This window comes from Anomaloglossus baeobatrachus, chromosome 7, assembly GCF_048569485.1.
Source record: "Anomaloglossus baeobatrachus isolate aAnoBae1 chromosome 7, aAnoBae1.hap1, whole genome shotgun sequence".
NCBI lineage: Eukaryota > Metazoa > Chordata > Amphibia > Anura > Aromobatidae > Anomaloglossus > Anomaloglossus baeobatrachus.
This window is the reverse complement of record NC_134359.1, coordinates 113,695,732-113,715,594: the sequence shown is the minus strand read 5'-3', so window position 1 is coordinate 113,715,594 and position 19,863 is coordinate 113,695,732.

The window sequence follows — 19,863 nt, the reverse complement described above, 5'->3', positions numbered from 1 at the left end:
CAACACTCTTCCATGCTCAAAGCTGTAGTGGATGGTGAGAAATGGAGCCTGATAGTTAACAGTTCAAAACATTGTTACCCTTTTGCTTGTCACTGTATGTGGTCGAAAAATGCTTTCAAGTGTCCCCCCAGAGTGGATAGATGCTCAGCATGATGCAAAACACAAGGGCAATGACAGAAATGGAATAGAATGAAGGCCCTGGCAATAGGGAGAAGGGGCACCTCCTGCAGCTCACCTGAGTCTTTACCCTACATTAACTAACGCACCCATACGACTTCCTCACTCATTTCGCCATTATATGCCTAGGTCCTCGCTTGCCCTCAACTCACCCAGGCTAGTGAAAAAGCCAGCAAGAACAGTAGTCTCACCGCTGCAATAATACAACACAAGGTAAGGGAGAAAGTTAGAGAGAAAAATAGACACAAGAAGGAAAACACTCAAAATTCCTCCAATAAAGCTAAACACCACAGCTGCAATAATCCTGACTCCTCAGCTTCTTCCAGAGACAGGCACCTTCCATAGTAGTCAACATAGAAATCGAAATCTATAACCGGCGTCAGATTGTAAGACACGTGACATTTTATTCTTAAGGGGAGTGGTCACAAAAGAGCTACACCTGAAAATAAGGCTACTAAGGACAACCAGATAGGAAAGAGTCCTTATCTCCTACAGCACTAAAAGAAAGTAGATTTACTCAAATACAAGTTGTAGACCTGTGAACAATAAGTCATCGTGACCTTCTGGTGCCAGACTCGTCAGAAATCTCCCCAGAGTGGGACACACTCATAACATCCAAGCACAGTGCTATGCTAGGGAAGGAGCCACATATTGGAGTTCAGATTTTGCTGTCTGCCAGTGTAGCGCCCTGGAAAACCAGGTAGATGTACATGTAGGCCCCCGTATAACAAATATCCCACGAAGGGTTAAATCAACCGACCTGAAACCCTAGTCACCCCCCTCAGGGAAGGACGGACACACCAGTGGGCGGGAACAGGCGGATAGGGAACGCCCACCTAGGGGTCTGGAGAGCCCGGGGCGTGAAAACAGTCAATTAGGTGATAGTTGAAGTTTGGAGTGGAGGTGCAAGCTGACAGGTGCCAGGGTCGGAGCCCTGACACCTTGACTAGGTGGAAGATGGTAGCCAGAGTCTGCAGGAGATGGGACGACGGCTGCGGAGATCCGAGGTGGACCGGGACAGGGTTGGAGCCCGCCGGTACTGACACCGGAGAACCAACCCAGAAACCGTGTGCACAGAGAGGGTACTTGGACCCTGAAGCCAGGACCGGCACCGATGGCCTAGCTAATTAACCAATTGAGGGCACTATTTTAGGTCCTGTCCCAACCTAAGTCCCGAAAAGTAGACAACCACCCACAGAGAGGGATAGGGCAACCACCATAGCCCGTAGATCCCAACGGTCAGCGTCAGACGGGCACAGCTCTCAACCAAAGGACCGGGAGCGGACTCCCGTAGGAAGTCCTACCTACAACACACTGAGTGCAGAGGAGAGAGACTTTGACTACCAACCCGGGTGTGGAATCAGATACACCCGTCTGCGGCAGCCGGCCACCATCACCTTGGTTTACTACAGGACTTGTGTGCTTTATTTGACCGTGAGTAACATCCCTGGCCTGGCCGGGTGCGCCGGACCCCTGCACTCACTATCCTCAGCATAGAGACACTGGGCCCCGGGGACATCCATCCCTACCCATGGAGGGGTTAACATCCAGCTGCCAGCCTAACGTCACCGGGAGCCCCGCAACGGCAGCAGTGGTGCTACATCTCACCACACACCATGGGTAGCGTCACAGACATTTTACAACCAATCCCGTATAAATATGTCCCCCTTTTATTCGGAGTGTCCGCGTGACCCCCGGGTCCGGAGAACCCCTCGAGCCGCACCGTAGATTCGGATCCGAGCAGCACCGGCTGCTGGCATGGGGGCGGCACACCAGAAAAGCAGAGCCCCCATATGTGACCCCAATTTACAAACTATACACTCAATATTATCACACAGGTGTGTCACATAATTTTATACCATTGATTGTTGAAGAAAAAATATATACATTTATACCACAAAAGTTTAGTTTTAGCATTAGATTTTACCATTTAATACTGGGAAATTGGTAAAAATGGCACTAAAATTTGTCACATAATTTCTGACAAACATGGCGATACACAATATGTGGCTGTACTGTACTGCGTGGCCACAAGGTGAGACTTACAAGGGAAGGAGCACTATTTGACTCTTGAAGCACAGGTTTTCCTAAAATAGTTTGCAGACTCCATATACAGAGCCCCTACGAGCTAGAATACCAGAATCCCCCCCACCCTGCCCACCACCACCTAAAAGTGACCCCACTTTTTAAATTACACCTCTTTGAGAATTTATCTACAGCTGTAGTGACGATTTTGACTCCACAAGTGTTTCCCAGAATCAAGCAGCAATGGATCTTGCTGAGTAAAAATGGCAAATCTGTCATTGTGGTGCGCAGTACATTGTGCCCAGCTCGTGATTCAGGAGACATGCACCCCATAAATAAGCAGGCTCCCCCCACTACAGAAAAATCAAACATGGATGTGTGCCACCCCGATGATGACCAGGGTGCTCGGATCCGGGGTGGTCGTGGCTCGAGGGGTCTCGACCGATGCTCGGCGGACACTCAAAACTGGAGAAGGGGTTATTTACAGGGGAAGTGTTCGTGACGCCACCTGCGGGGTGCAGTAATGGGAGTACCGCCACTGCGGCAATAAGGACCGAGGCAGATGGTGGGGAGCAGCAAGGTGACAGTCCCTCTGCAGTTAGGTAAGGCCCCGGAGCTCGGGTGATGAGGAGATGTAAAAGGAAGTGTGCAGGGGCAGGCGGTGGTTAATGCACTGTATAGGCGGAGATAAATTGAGGCACACACTGTTCTCAAACAAGTCTCTGTGTACAGCTGCCGCTACCTGGAGCACGTCCCGGTCCCCGGTACCACCGGTGTCACTAGTAGGCCAGAACCTGCCTCCGTGCACTATTTTGTGTCTGTGTGGGTCCCTTTACCTTGAAGCTGTAAGGGCCAGTTCTTCAGTCTTGGGTGAAGTCTTGCTCCTAAGGGCTGGCACTTGGGACCTCAGTGGGTTGCTTTGTTTGGAAAACCCTGTCCCCTGCGTTGTGATGATGCCCTCAGTCTCGGAGCTCTAGGAAGGTCCCTGAAGTCCCTCTTCCTCTGCAGATTAATTGCCAGGACGATGAATCGGCTCCTGACCTAGGGTCCTGTACCCCGTCGTGCTCGGTACCGGTCAGTTCTGTTAGTTTCTGAACCCAGACACGGACTCCTCTGGTCCCGGACCACTGTCTGCAACCCAACTTCGGTCTTTCTAGCTCCCCGGGAGCTAACACTCCAGCTCCTCTCACTTTGAGAGCTGTCACTACTCTGACTTGGTCCCTCCCAGCAGTCTGCCTGACCCCTAGGTGGGTGGCCCTGTTCCAGCTAGACCAACCCACTGGTGTGTCTGACAGGTCATAGTGTGAGGTGTGGGATGGGGTTTGTGGTGCTGATGGAGGTGACACCGGCTTCTGGGAACCTGGAACCATGGGGGGTAGGTCCTGCACCCTGGGGGAAAAGGATGCAGTTCCCTGTAGCACCCTCATGTACTCAGGGGCCCTACAAATGATAAATGTGGTCACTGTGAGGCTCAGAAGGGAGGTGAGGGGTACATTTGGATTTTGGCACTCAGATTTTGCTGGATTTCTTTTGGGGGGAGCCATAGTGCTTTTCCAGAACTTTTCTGTTAACAGTAATTTGAAACCCGCCTATATTTCTATTGATAGATGATGCACCTGAGTAGGGACTTTGTATTTTTGTGTGGATTGAGTTGCAGCTTTTATTAAAACATTTTACATAAATGGATCATATTTACCCTGTACTCTACGCTGAGCGCTTGCATTGGGGATTCCATCTAAATCTCTTGACATGATATAGATGAAATCCCCGAGAAATCAATTCACTATATTGAGGCAGCAGAGTCTGGTCTCTGTTCGGCGGTATCTCTCTTTTCAGAGCATGCTATATGTGTTAAATAAACGGGCATCGCTAGATTATAGGCTAGAGAGAATCCAAAATTACTCTCTCTGCCTCATTATAGTGAATGTTCGGTCAGGGGCAGTGTCTGAATTAAGTATTTCACAGATTTACTTGTAAGTGCTTAACGTCGAGCATAGCAAAAATGTTTCCCAACCTTACGGCAATCTCTTGGAGAAAGAATGAACAAATCAATAGCAGGTCAGAAATTGCTTTTATTTCTTTTTTAAGCTATTCACCCTGTGGTATAAGTGACTAAATTGACTTTATTCTTTGGGTCGATGCAAGTACAGCAATACCAAATTTATATTGGGTTTTTTTATGTTTGACTACTATCAGGCACTAAGAAAAGATTTTATTAGAAAAAGTTTTGCATCATTATATTTTGAGAGCTATAATATTTCTATATTTATGCCTATAGAATCATGTGAGGGCTTATTTTTTGAGAAATGAGTTGACATTTTTATTAGTAGCAGTTTCGGGCACATAACATTTTTTGATCGCTTTCTATTCTGATTTTTTTGGAGGCAGAATTAACATGAAACAGCAATTCAGGAATTGTTTTAAGTTTTCACACTGTTCACTGTGTGGTAAAGGTGATAAGATGGCTTTATTCTTTAGGTCAGTATGACTACAGCGATATACACATTTATATTATTTTTTATGTTTTGCTGCTTTTACACAGTAAAAGCACCATTGAATAAATTGAGCAATAATAATAATAATAATAATAATAATAATAATAGAAACTATTTTAGAGAAAAAAGAATTGTTTTTTCATTGCTACGTTCTAAGAGCTATAAGTACTTTATTTTTCCTCTGACTGAGCTGAGTGAGGGCTTGTATTTGTGTGACAAGATGATGTTTTCAGTGATACCACTTTTATTCACATGCGACTGTTTGATCGCATGTCATTCAACTTTTTTTGTGTAGTATGATGAAAAAGTATAGCTTTTTACCAAGATATTTTATGGTGCTTACTTAAGGGGTTAAATAGTGTGCCAGTTTTATAGATAGGTCATTCCAGATGTGATGATACCAAATATGTGTGCTTTTATTGTTTATTTTTGTTTTTACATAAAGATATGTATTTCTTGGTATTTATTATATATATTTAATTTGTGTTCACTTTTTTAGTTAGTAATTATATGGGAATTTAACTTTTATTACTCTGATCACTGATGGTGTCATGTATAACAATGCACATGCATTATATCTTTCACTGTTACGCTGACATTACGCCTTTTAGACCATGCTCCTGGCATGATCTAACAGGTCACCATAGCTGGCATACCTGGAAGTCATTTTTTGACGTCGGATTGGGATTTCAACTATCGGCAGCACGCAGTTACATTGTGGGGCTGCCGATCCAGTGGGAGAAGGAGTGCACTCCCTCTCCCAGCCTACTAAATGCTACGATCACTATTCATTACTGCATTTAGATGGTTAAACAGCCAGGGGTGGCATGGGCACCACGCCTGCCTGTGACAGCAGGTGCTTGGCTATCACTTATGCTGAGCTCCTGGGAGCGATTGTGCAAATACAGCTTATATGCCCTCTTGATCGCCATGATCTACTTATACATCATAGGTAGGGAACCCCTCTCGACCATGACGTATAGATATGTAGTGAAGGGGTTAAGACATCTTTATTAAAATTTTATAGAATTTTGTTACTCTTTAAGAACCCTAGGATATAGTCTCATATAGATAAATACCCACGCATATACAGTTAGGTCCAGAAATATTTGGACAGTGACACAATTTTCGCGAGTTGGGCTCTGCATGCCACCACATTGGATTTGAAATGAAACCTCTACAACAGAATTCAAGTGCAGATTGTAACATTTAATTTGAAGGTTTGAACAAAAATATCGGATAGAAATTGTAGGAATTGTACACATTTCTTTACAAACACTCCACATTTTAGGAGGTCAAAAGTAATTGGACAAATAAACCAAACCCAAACAAAATATTTTTATTTTCAATATTTTGTTGCGAATCCTTTGGAGGCAATCACTGCCTTAAGTCTGGAACCCATGGACATCACCAAACGCTGGGTTTCCTCCTTCTAAATGCTTTGCCAGGCCTTTACAGCCGCAGCCTTCAGGTCTTGCTTGTTTGTGGGTCTTTCCGTCTTAAGTCTGGATTTGAGCAAGTGAAATGCATGCTCAATTGGGTTAAGATCTGGTGATTGACTTGGCCATTGCAGAATGTTCCACTTTTTAGCACTCATGAACTCCTGGGTAGCTTTGGCTGTATGCTTGGGGTCATTGTCCATCTGTACTATGATGCGCCGTCCGATCAACTTTGCGGCATTTGGCTGAATCTGGGCTGAAAGTATATCCCGATACACTTCAGAATTCATCCGGCTACTCTTGTCTGCTGTCATCAATAAACACAAGTGACCCAGTGCCATTGAAAGCCATGCATGCCCATGCCATCACGTTGCCTCCACCATGTTTTACATAGGATGTGGTGTGCCTTGGATCATGTGCCGTTCCCTTTCTTCTCCAAACTTTTTTCTTCCCATCATTCTGGTACAGGTTGATCTTTGTCTCATCTGTCCATAGAATACTTTTCCAGAACTGAGCTGGCTTCATGAGGTGTTTTTCAGCAAATTTAACTCTGGCCTGTCTATTTTTGGAATTGATGAATGGTTTGCATCTAGATGTGAACCCTTTGTATTTACTTTCATGGAGTCTTCTCTTTACTGTTAACTTAGAGACAGATACACCTACTTCACTGAGAGTGTTCTGGACTTCAGTTGATGTTGTGAACGGGTTCTTCTTCACCAAAGAAAGTATGTGATGATCATCCACCACTGTTGTCATCCGTGGACGCCCAGGCCTTTTTGAGTTCCCAAGCTCACCAGTCAATTCCTTTTTTCTCAGAATGTACCCGACTGTTGATTTTGCTACTCCAAGCATGTCTGCTATCTCTCTGATGGATTTTTTCTTTTTTTTCAGCCTCAGGATGTTCTGCTTCACCTCAATTGAGAGTTCCTTAGACCGCATGTTGTCTGGTCACAGCAACAGCTTCCAAATGCAAAACCACACACCTGTAATCAACCCGAGACCTTTTAACTACTTCATTGATTACAGGTTAACGAGGGAGACGCCTTCAGAGTTAATTGCAGCCCTTAGAGTCACTTGTCCAATTACTTTTGGTCCCTTGAAAAAGAGGAGGCTATGCATTACAGAGCTATGATTCCTAAACCCTTTCTCCGATTTGGATGTGAAAACTCTCATATTGCAGCTGGGAGTGTGCACTTTCAGACCATCTATATATATAATTGCCTTATTCTGTCTGTCTGTCTGTCATGCTCCAAAATTGTGTCACCGTGACATGTCCTTACGGTGACACAAAGCTGATTGGCCGCTGGGTTCGCCATGGCCCCGCCCCCCCATACGGATTGGCCTCTCGCCCCGGCTGCGCCCCCACACGGATTGGCCAGCCGCTCGCCCAGGCTCTGCCCCCCCCCACAGATTGGCCTCTCGCCCCGGCACCCTGCAGGCATTGGCAACTCGCCAACGCCACGCCCCGCCCCCCTCACGCAATACACGTTAGCTCTCGCCCCCCCCCCGCATTGCCCGAACTGACACGGTCACGGAGCCACGAATCCCAGGTGAGTACTGTACTCCCCACCCCTTTCCCCCCTCACCAACGGGAGCCCACATCAGCGTACGCCGCCGCCGTATGCTGGTGTTGGCTCCCGTGCGAGCGGGGGACGTGTTGCGCTGGTAACCATGCTTGCATAGTTACCAGTAAATCAAGGTCCTGCAGCGGCGGGACTTCCACACGCACAAACATAACAGCACACACACACGCATACACACACACGCATACACACACACATCAGATCGCACTCACTCTCACAAACACCTCACACACACCTCACATACACCTCACACACACCTCACACACACCTCACACACACATCGCATCCACATACTCACAGCATCCGGCGATATCGCTTGCTTCTCGGCCTCGATACTGTGCTGTTGTGATCTTCCAGGACCTGACGGAGGATCACATGGCCAGAGGCATGTGGTATGTCCGGATGTTGTGAGTATCAGCGCGTATGTGCGATATCGTCAGTGTCTGTGTGTGTGAGTGGATGCGATCGGGTGTGTGTGAGTGGATGCGATCGGGTGTGTGTGAGTGGATGCGATCGGGTGTGTGTGAGTGGATGCGATCGGGTGTGTGTGAGTGGATGCGATCGGGTGTGTGAGTGTCGGCAGAGGAGCACGGCGTGCTGGAGGAGGCTGGGAGCAGAGAGGCTGATCATGGGGAAGGCTGGGAGGAGAGAGGCTGATGATGGGGGAGGCTGGGAGGGGGAGGCTGATGCTGGGGGAGGCTGGGACGAGGGAGGCTGATGCTGGTGGAGGCTGATGCTTGGGGAGGCTGATGCTGGGGGAGGCTGGAAGGAGAGAGGCTAATGCTGGTGGAGGCTGATGCTTGGGGAGGCTGATGCTGGGGGAGACTGGGAGGGGAAGGCTGATGCTGAGGGAGGCTGGGAGGAAGGAGGCTGGGAGGAGAGAGGCTGATCCTGGGGAAGGCTGGGAACGGGAGGCTGATGCTGATGGAGGCTGGAAGGAGTGAGGCTGATGCTGGGGGAGGCTGGAAGGAAAGAGGCTGATGCTGGTGGAGGCTGATGCTTGGGGAGGCTGATGCTGGGGGAGACTGGGAGCAGAAGGCTGATGCTGAGGGAGGCTGGGAGGGGGAGGCTGGGAGGAAGGAGGCTGGGAGGAAGGAGGCTGGGAGGAGAGAGGCTGAACCTGGGGAAGGCTGGGAAGGGGAGGCTGATGCTGGGGGAGGCTGGAAGGAGAGAGGCTGATGCTGGTGGAGGCTGATGCTTGGGGAGGCTGATGCTGGGGGAGACTGGGAGCGGAAGGCTGATGCTGAGGGAGGCTGGGAGGAAGGAGGCTGGGAGGAGAGAGGCTGATCCTCGGGAAGGCTGGGAAGGGGAGGCTGATGCTGAGGGAAGCTGGAAGGAGAGAGGCTGATGCTGGGGGAGGCTGGAAGGAGAGAGGCTGAGGCTGGGAGGAGAGAGGCTGATGCTGGGGAAGGCTGATGCTGAGGGAGGCTGGGAGGGGAAAGCTGAGGCTGGGAGGACGGAGGCTGGGAGGAGAGAGGCTGATCCTGGGGAAGGCTGGGAGAGGGAGGCTGATGCTGGAGGAGGCTGGAAGGAAAGAGGCTGATGCTGGCGGAGGCTGATGCTGGGGGAGGCTGGAAGGAGAGAGTCTGATGCTGGTGGAGGCTGATGCTTGGGGAGGCTGGGAGAGGGAGGCTGATGCTGAGGGAGGCTGGGAGGAGGGAGGATGGGAGAGGTAGGCTGAGAGAAGAGAAGCTGATGCTGGGGGAGGCTGATGCTGGGGGAGGCTGGGAGAGGGAGGCTGATGCTGGGGGAGGGTGGGAGGAGGGAGGCTGGGAGGAGAGAGGCTGATGCTGGGGAAGGCTGGGAGGAGAGAGGCTGATGCTGGGGACAGAGAGGAGAGGCTGATGCTGGGAGGAGAGAGGCTCATGCTAGGATGAGAGAGGCTGATGCTGGGAGGAGAGAGGCTGATGCTGGGAGGAGAGAGGCTGATGCTGGGGGCAGAGAAGCTGATGCTGGGGGCAGAGAGGCTGATGCTGGTGCAGCATGGGGGATGGAGCACGATGGGGGGTGCGCAGCATCGGGGATGGAGCATGATGGGGGGGTGCGCAGCATCGGGGATGGAGCACGATGGGGAGTTCACAGCATGGGGGATGGAGCACGTTTGGGAGTGCGCAGCATGGCGGGTGGAGCACGTTTGGGAGTGCGCAGCATGGGAGATGGAGCACGATAGGGGGTGCGCAGCATAGGGGATGGAGCACGATGGGGAGTGCGCTGCATGGGGGATGGAGCACGATGGGGAGTGCGGAGTATGGCGGATGGAGCACGTTTGGGAGTGCGCAGCATGGCGGATGGAGCACGTTTGGGAGTGCGCAGCATGGCGGATGGAGCACGTTTGGGAGTGCGCAGCATGGCGGATGGAGCACGTTTGGGAGTGCGCAGCATGGGAGATGGAGCACGATGGGGGGTGCGCAGCATAGGGGATGGAGCACGATGGGGAGTGCGCTGCATGGGGGATGGAGCACGATGGGGAGTGCACTGCATGGGGGATGGAGCACGTTTGGGAGTGCGCACCTCCCCCCAAAACACACACACACACACACACACACACACGCGCGTGCACTGCACAACACACCACACACCACACATCACACACACACACACACACTGGGAACCACAAACAACTGCCCTACACAGACACCCACACACACAGACAACACTGCGCACACACAGCACCCAACACACAAACACCGCGGCACACACAAATATACGCACATACCGCACAACACACACATTGCACAAAACATACCTCCCCCCAAAACACACCACACACACACAAACCGCGCAACACACACACAACGCTACAGACACACAGCGCTCCACAAACAACGCAACACACGCAACACACATACAACACCGCTCTCACCCCCCGTCACACCCAGACAACACCCAGAACATGTACAGCCCCTACACAAACACTTGGTAACTACACACAACAACATCTATATATATATATATATATATATATATATATATAACAAAAATCATACATGAACTACACAATACGTAAATTCTAGAATACCCGATGCGTAGAATCGGGCCACCTTCTAGTATTATATATATAATTGTATTTCTGAACATGTTTTTGTAAACAGCTAAAATAACAAAACTTGTGTCACTGTCCAAATATTTCTGGCCCTGACTGTATGCATATCTGTGCAGATTTTGCAAATAGACTGTCTTTCGGGGTAAAGAATATTTTTAAGGTCTGTGCAGACATGCACATCCTTCTGGTGTTCTACTGCATTATCAGGTCACAGCTGCATCTTGGTAGCATGGCAGTTCCCTTGTGGGACCCCATGGGACCCCACCCTGAAAATGTTCAGTGATCATTGTGATTTTGTTACTTGTACCAGATTAAACTATTAGACCGGGGCCACACGGGGCACTACTGCGGTGCTCGCATGACACTCGGCTCGCGCTAGCAGCACAGCAGGAGCCGAGTGGCATGCTAGTATCCATGCGACTGAGGTCCGACTGTGCGAGCGGACCTCAGCTGCAGGGGGCGGGCCGGCGCTGCGGAGGAGCGGGGGCCGGCACGGAGGAGGGGAGGGAGGGATTTTTCTCCCTCTCTCCTCCGTAGCCGGCTATTGCGATTCTCACTCTGCACGGCGCGGTAGACCGGTGTACCGCGAGTGCAGTGCGATTTTTCTCTCGCCCCATTCAGTTGAATGGGTGCGAGAGAAAAGAGTCTCGCATTACAATCGCAGCATGCTGCGATTGTTTTCTCGGTCTGATCAGGGCTGAGAAATTAATCGCTCATGTGCGCTGACACACAGGCTAGAATTGGTCCGAGGGGAATGCGATGTTTTATCGCACTCCACTCGCACCGATTTTCTCGCTGTGTGGCTTAGGCCTTACAAGGATCTTAATAATTTGTTAAGCTATGCTAGGATTAAATGTGCTGACTGTACCAATCTCCCGACACTTCCAGCTTCATAACATCTTATGGGCCCAATTCATTACTGCATTTGCACTTTTTTGTGTCTACTTAATTGAACTTTTTGCTTGTTTTGCATATTCACCGCTTTCTTTGCATTTTTTTTTCTGATGGTTTAATGCACATTCTATTCCCCTTCCCCATACACACATTTTAGTGATGTGACTTTTTGCACAAAAAAGTTATAATAGACAGAAATAAAGAGCATTTTTTATTTTTACGCAAAATTTATGAACCAAATGTGCTAATTTGAAGGATTTGATGCAACAAAAAACATCAACGAATATCACAAAACAGAAAAAGATAAGGTTCTTTAACAAAAATTGCAAGAGATTAATTGGCTCAGTGTCAATTGGCTCTGCTACCTAGGTGGACCGAAGCCTACAAATTCACTACATTTCCCATAATGCCTTACTAGTGATGAGTGAGCACTACGATGCTCACTTGCTTGCTACTCGTAACGAGTTGTTAATGTTTGAATGGGTGCGACTTGAGTACCTGAGTATAATGGAAGTCAATGGGGAACTTGAGCATTTTCCTGAAGATTTTCTGGAAAAAAGCTCGAGTTCCCCATTCACTTTCATTATACTTGGTAGTGGCGACCATTCGAGGATTAACTACTCATACTGAGTATCGAGAACCAAAGCATGGCAGTGCTCGCGCATCACTATGCCTTACTCCTGTGACTTCTGCACTTTTGACGTTCGGCCTGTGCATGCTCCGCCCACTTCCAACACTTGCTCACTTGACATTTCAGCCAGATTATAGACACTAAGCCCCTCCCACTCCTGTCTGACACTGGGGTGATCTGTCTTCTTGTTACAGCCCTGCAGTGAGAAGTCCAGGATTGCATTTCCACGTAAAGGATACGCTCCTAGGAATTATAAGGCAACATTGCCACCTTGTGTAAGTAGTGTTTATTACATTTATTTTTTTTTTTTTCTTAGGTATATCTTATTTCTTTTTAGCATTTAAACAAAAGTAATGACTTCCTTCCTATAACCAGATTAAAGTACCAGGAGGGTGGCAACATATGACATACCAACTGCGGCAGGTATGCATAAAAAATATTTTATGGGTTAATCACTGAATCATTCCTCAACCCATAAAACCTTCACCATAAAACTATGATAATATATGAAACTATATAATATATGACACTGTATGAGAATCTATATGATTCAAAGATGTTGATCAACAGTGGCGACCCCAGGCTGAACAGAATCATTCAAGTGCCTGGAGAAGGCTGAAGGTGCAGTGCCTTGTAAAAACCCACCTTGGCATTTTTTGTGTTTTGCTTCCTCACAACCTGGAATTTCACTTTTTTTTGAGGGTTTGCATCATTTCATGTAAAGAACATGTCTACAACTGTGAACATTTGGTTTTCTTTTTATAATGAAGCACACAACAAATAGTACAAAATAGCGGAAAACTTCAGTGTGCATAACTATTCATTCCCCTAAAGTCAGTACTTTGTAGAACCTCCTTTTGTAGCCATAAGGCTATGTTCCCACGGGAGATTAAATCTGCGGATTTATCTGCGGAAAATCTGCAGATTTTCTGGATTTTCCAGATAAATCCGCAGGTTTCAGCATGTACAGACACTCCCCGTATTATCCTATGGGACATGGGGAGTGCTGTGTCCATGCTGTGGATACGTGCAGCTGCGGAACATGTTGCGGATGCCCCGCAGCCGCACATAATTGCATGTCAATTATTTCTACAGAATTACCTGCGGAAATCCCGGCCTTACATTATGGAGATAGAGGCCGGGACTTTCGCAGATAAGCCACACAAATGCCTGCAGGTTTACCACAGCTATTTCGCTGCACTACCGCAGCTAAAAATAGCTGCGGATTCCAGCGAGCAGCTGCGGGAAACCTGCAGATGTACATGCGGATATATCCGCAGGTACAAAGTCCCTTGGGCACATAACCTTACAGCTGCAACTCACTTTGGATAAGTCTCTATGAGCTTTCCACTTCTGGCCACTGGGATTTTTCCCCATTCCTCAAGGCAATGCTGCTCCAGCTCCTCTAAGTTAGATGTTTCCTCTGGTGAATAGTAATCTTCAAGTCTGACCAAAGATTCTCAATTAGATTAAGGTCTGGGCTTTGACTAGGCCACTCCAATACATTTACACATTTCCCCTTAAACTACTCAAGTGTTGCTTTAGTAGTTTGCTTTGGGTCATTGTCTTGTCGGAAGGTGAATCTCCATCCCAGTCTCAAATCACTGAAAGACTGAAACAGGTTTTGCTCAAGAATATCCCCATATTTGCACATTTTCTCTGTCAATTGTGTCCAAAAACATCCCCACAGCATGATGTTGCCTCCACCATGTTTCCTTGTGGGAATGGTGTTCTTGAAGCAGAGTGGAGAGTGTGGTGTGGAGCAAGGAATAAGCAGAAGACTGAGCAGGAGGAGGAAACCAAAGGTGACTAAAAATACAGATTGCAGCAGGGAGGGTCCAGTGAGGTAAACCGAGGGATCAGCGTCACCAGCAGCGGTGGTGCCCACCATCACCACAACCCCGTGGGTGGCGTCACAACTGACATCCCTCCACCAAACCTCCCCTTTTCACTCGTGGGCGAGGAGGCGCTGCTCGAGCCCCCAGGCCCGACCCCGTGCTCGAGCCACCGAGGAGCAGAAGCCCCGGACCCGAGCGCCAGAGATCCCACAGGCGAGCGGCGTGCCCCTCCAACCGCGACAACTTGGCGTCACGAACAGGATCCTACCCATCTACTTACCAGTAGAAGTGCGCCTTGCAGTCCCCGCCGGCGGTGTCCAGCCGAAAACTTTGAAATTCCGCCATCTTGGGCGCGAAAAGTTCCCGCTCGAGCCGTCTTCCCCGAGCCGGGAAGGCCGAGCGCGAAAAGTGAAGCCCCGCCCCCAAGAGAAGGAGGTGCCGGAGAGAACCAAGGGGGGTCGGAATGTGAGCGGTTCCCCATGTAACTGACGGGATAAAGGGCAGGGACGCCAGGACTTTGACATTCACCCGGTTCCTGGAAGCACAAGCGCAAGATGTCCGACCCGTCCGGCAACCCTGAGAGCCCGGAGCCCGTGCCAGGAACAGCGGCATGGGTGGAGGCCCGGACAGCGCAGATGTGCAGCCGCCTGCAAGCCCAAGTCCGGTTCCTGATGGAGCGATGGGCGGCCGAAATGCAGGAGGTGGCGGCGGCCGTGCGGAAATGCGAGGTGGAGGCAGAATTGGAGGAGCGGGTAAGCGACCCACGCCCCTGTGTCCCGGAGGGACCGGTCGCTGCGGCTGAGGGGCCCGGTCTGTGCCCGTTCGCCCTGCTGCCTCCCCAGCTAACCGTATCGGTCGTCGCTACCCCGCCGATCAGTCCGCTGCCCCCAACACCGGCAGTGGAGTCCAACTCGTCCGCCCCAGGTGAAAAGCCTGTAGGTGCTGCCCGCGGACGACCCTACAAACCACCCGCATCGATCCCGTTACCATGGAAGGTCCCTCGGGAGATGTCCGTCCGTGAGGAGAAGCCGCCGGTCCCGGAAGTGACCGCGCCTAAGAGAGTCCCGGCCCCGGCAGTCCGCCCGGCCGCGAATGTAGTGGAGGCCGCCAGCAGGAAGGCCCAGCAGGTGAGGCTCGCCGTCCATGAAACACACGCCTCGGCTGAGGCAACGCCGGGTCGCCGCTGTAAGGCAGCATCCCAGGCCGCGTCACCGCAGGACTTCCCAGAGAGGGTATCGGTCGTAGCCGATATGGGGTAGATCCGGCGGGGCCCGACCCGCGCGCAGCAGGGGTACGCAAATGCCCCCTTTTGGGATAGGCAGCTGGGCCGTGAGATTGCCGCCAGAGAGCAACGGAGAGCTGAAGTGCTGGCCCGCACAATCAAAGAGAAAGACAATCTCCGGAACGCTACATACCGGGTGCGGGGCCTGAACTACGAGGGCCAGGTCAGGCGGTTCGATCCCCAGAGGGGATACGGATTCATTTACGAGCCGGGCCTGGAGGCCGAAATCTTTGTAGCCTGCAGAGACGTAAATTCTTATCTCCCAACGGGCCACCCTGTCCGTGACCTGCAACTGGGTGACCTGGTAACATACACCCTACACTACGGGGAGAGGGGCTGGTTCACCCTTGATGTGAAGGAGAGAGGAAGCCGCAGTGTCCCTAGGCGGCCCCAGTCCCCTCCCCCACCGTTCCGTCCGGATATGGAGCTGGAGGAAGAGTACGATGAGGGCGACCTCAAGTAATCAGCAAAAGTCCCCGTTGGGACCTACAGTGTGGTAGCCCGTTGGCTATAAAGAGTTTGGCCCCCGTTGGGACCTTAAGTTACATGCTTGCCTTAAAAAGCCATGCCCACATGAGAAACTACTCATGAACACGGCCGAGAACTAGCAGGCCACCCACGAACTTGTGGGCTTGTAAATAATTGTGGGTTGGAGTCCCGTTGACCGCCTCCAGAGAGGCAGGTTGGAGGAGGGACCCGCAGCAGAGCAGGCTGGGGTCCGGTCACCACCAGGACCGGTGACCATCCTCCGGGGTCAGGGGTCTCCCTGGACGTGGGGCCCCCTGAATGACAGCCGGGTGCGAGATACCGTACCCGTTCCCGCTTGGGCAACCTGAACCAGGTTCTGTTTTCGGACTGGGGAAAAGGGGTGCTGCCCGCTTCTTAGGGGCAGCATCAAGGTTTAGGTTGTTTGGGTGGGGAAGTGGAAGAAATGGGACCCGTCCGTATTATTAAAAGTGTTTTTTTTATTAATGTTTGCAATGTTTAAGTGACATGCCTCCCATAAGGGAAAATTTGAAAAATGCATACTGTTTTGTTATTTATGTTTTTCCGAAAAATAAAACCGATGGTGGACGGGCAGCCCGCGGACGGTCTGCGTTTTACCAAGGGGGGGTGTGACGTCCTGGACCCCAGGGGTCACAGAATAACATCACATACACACCCCCTCCACTGGTCAGGAACAACCGTCAAACAAAAACCCTTGTTGCCTCCCTCCAGGGTCTGATGTCCACACCAGGTGGGGCGGACCAAGGCGGTTGGCCCCACCCACCGAGGAGTTCACAGGCCTGGAGGCGGGAAAAAGTCAGTTAAGTTGGAGTTGAAGTTGAAGTTGGAGTTGTGGAGTGGAAGTGGAGACTGTGTGTGTCTGGGTCGGAGCCCAGGCACCATCAGCAAGGTCGGCAGACGGTGGTGGCCGTCTGCAGGTGTTAGTGGAAGTATGCGGAACTGTAGGACCGGGGTCGGGCGGTGGCCCGCCGGTACCGAACCGGGGAGCGGATTGAAGCTAAGCACCAAGGCAGAGTACTCAGACCCCGACTAGGCTCGGAAGCCGCCGTAACGGTCAAATTCTCTGATTGCGGTCTGGACCTCAGGGGTTCATTCCCACCCAAGTCCCGTCAGAAAGCAACAGCCCAACCCGCCCGGATAAGAGCCACCACCAACGGCCAGAGATCCAAGGGCCAGCACCTGCGGGCAAAATGGGCTCTCCCGACACGTACAAGCCGTGGAGCGGACCACCCGTGGGAATCCATAGGGGTCTAACACTTACACATAGGTGCAGGGAACGACAGCCACCATCAACCCGTCTGGGGAGAGTGAAGATACCGCAGCCGACTGCGGGCCCCGTCCATCCAGCCATTTGGTTTACCAGAGACTCTGTCATTGACTACCTGAGTGAGTACACCAGTGCCATCCGGCACAGCGCTGCACCGTAACGCTGCCCCGCATCCGCGCTGCCTTCCCGCATCGGCACCTGCACCTATCCCCTAACACCTCAGCTGCTCCCCGCCATCGCTCCCGGGAACCCCCGTCACCAGCAGCGGTGGTTCCCACCATCACCACAACCCCGTGGGTGGCGTCACAACCGACATCCCACCACCAAACCTCCCCTTTTCACTCGTGGGCGAGGAGGCGCTGCTCGAGCCCCCGGGTCCGGCCGCGTGCTCGAGCCACCGAGGAGCAGAAGCCCCGGACCCGAGCACCAGAGATCCCCCAGGCGAGCGGGCGTGCCCAAAACCCCTCCGCCCGCGACACCACCGCCATCAGGACCGCTGGACGAACCGGGTAAAGCACCTGTAAATGACGCTAAGAAACAATGCACCATTTCCAGAGGCGGCTGTGGGCTGCGAAGAATCCCAGCCCCCAGCTGCCTGGTTTTACCTGACTGGCAATCAAAATACGACGATAGCCCAATCTTTTTTTTTAATTATTTTTATCAATAATTTAAAAAAAAATTAATGGGCTTCCCTGTATTTTGATTGCCAGCCAAGGTAAAGCCTGGCAGATGGGGGTGGCAGCCCGTAGCCGTCCGCTTTATCTGCGCTGAGAACCAAAAATACCGCGCAGTGCTGTCATTTTTTTAAATTATTTATTTTTACACTACTATACTGTATGTGTGAGGGACCCAACAGCCAATTTCAGATGCTGTCATGCAGATTGGGCATCTGTCATTGGCTGTTGGAGTAACCTGGAATCTGCCTATATATTCTAGATGCTACAGTGTATGGGCTGGTTTCAGGTTACTCCATCATCCAATCACAGACGCTCACTCTGTGATAGTGTCTGTGATTGTCTGTTATTTTAACAGTAAAATAAAACAACACAGAGAAAAACATTTTTTATTAGAAATAAAACAGAAGACATTTAGGACTCCATCTTTATTAGCCAAAAAAAACCCTGACGTAGTCCAAAGGCATGTGAGCAACTTCAGCTCTGCAACATCTGTGCAAGAAGACAAACACAGGTCTGTTCACACAGACTCAGCTGAGAGCTGTCAGAGACTTCGACTGAGTGCACAGCTGAGGCTTGCGTATGACTCCTGCAAGTCTCACATTGCTATCACCCAGCACAGCGCACACTCTCCTGACAGGAGCGCTTCAGCTGCATGGAAATACATGCAGCCAACCCGCTCCTATCAGGAGAGTGTGCGCCGTGCCGGTTGATACCGATGCGAGACTCGCACAGTGACAGTCGAAGTTCAATCACGTCCATGGCTCATGGAGTCGGGTGAACCCTGACGTCAACATGAACACGGCCAAGCAGTGCAGTGAACACCACCAGAAGTTAATGATCTGACCCGGAAGCAGAAGCAAGCTGGAGACAGAGTCTGCAGGATGTGTTGCAGGACCGGTAAGTATAATCATAATGTTCTTTACTAATGTGCTTTTTTTTTATAACCCCTGGACCCGAACTGTAACATGAGTTTCCCAGGAAAACTCGTGTTTGGGATGGTGTGCACGAACAATATGTGTTCGGTATGCACCCCGAACCTTACAGTTCGGGTTCGCCCATCACTAGTCTCTAGTAACTCTGCACGCAGAATCGCAAAGTGGAAACCAGACCCTAAGAAGCCGTCTTGCAGCCAAGAAGTACCACTGATTTCAGGTAACAGCTCCACACACACTCCACCTGTGACGCCTTGGCCTATCAGGTTATCACAGGGTATTGTGCAATCTGCCCTTCTGTGCAATATCCACCTCCTCCTTGGTTATGGGTCCCTAACCAATGATGTTGCCAAAACCAGCTAATCAAAATCCTAGGATCACTCTGCACCATACCCACCAGACACACCAGTGACGGCCTGAGTGGAATAGGGTCGCCCACTTGGGGGGTTGGTAAGGGGAGGTCAGGAGTGTCAGGAAAAGGCCAGTGTAGTATTGGAGGTGAAGGAGAGAGGAGGTCAGGAGCTGGGCACCTTGGAAGTACTAGGTAGCAGACGGTGGTCTGGGCCTGGTAGGAGCTGGACCCCCGGTCGCAGGGGATCGTGACAAGGGGCACGGCATTGTCGTGGGGGACAGCTGGCAGCCTTGTACCATCACCGGGCAGGGACCAGAGGACGACGGGGTACATGGACCCTAGCTCAGGGAGTAGCTTCAGGCAACCTGACAATTCACCCGACAAGAATGGAGCCTTCAAGATCCGCTCTCCACCTGCTCCAAAATCGGGGTATTAGCGCAACAAGGGGGATAGGACTTTCCACTAAAACGGTCCAGGAAATCCCAAGTGTGAACCCTGAGAGCAAGCTCCCTCAGTTAGCCACACTGGGGAGCGGGACCAGATTAGTTTCAAGCTATAGGGGCCAACTAGAAGAGTATGCAAAATTTGGATCAAGAAAGTCCCGGGAATATTGTAGTTTAACAAGATAAACAAAATATTCCCAATATTAAACAATTTTATTACAGTAAAATCCACACCATTGTGTAAAACAGAACCATGACCTAGTGGTCAAATACATATA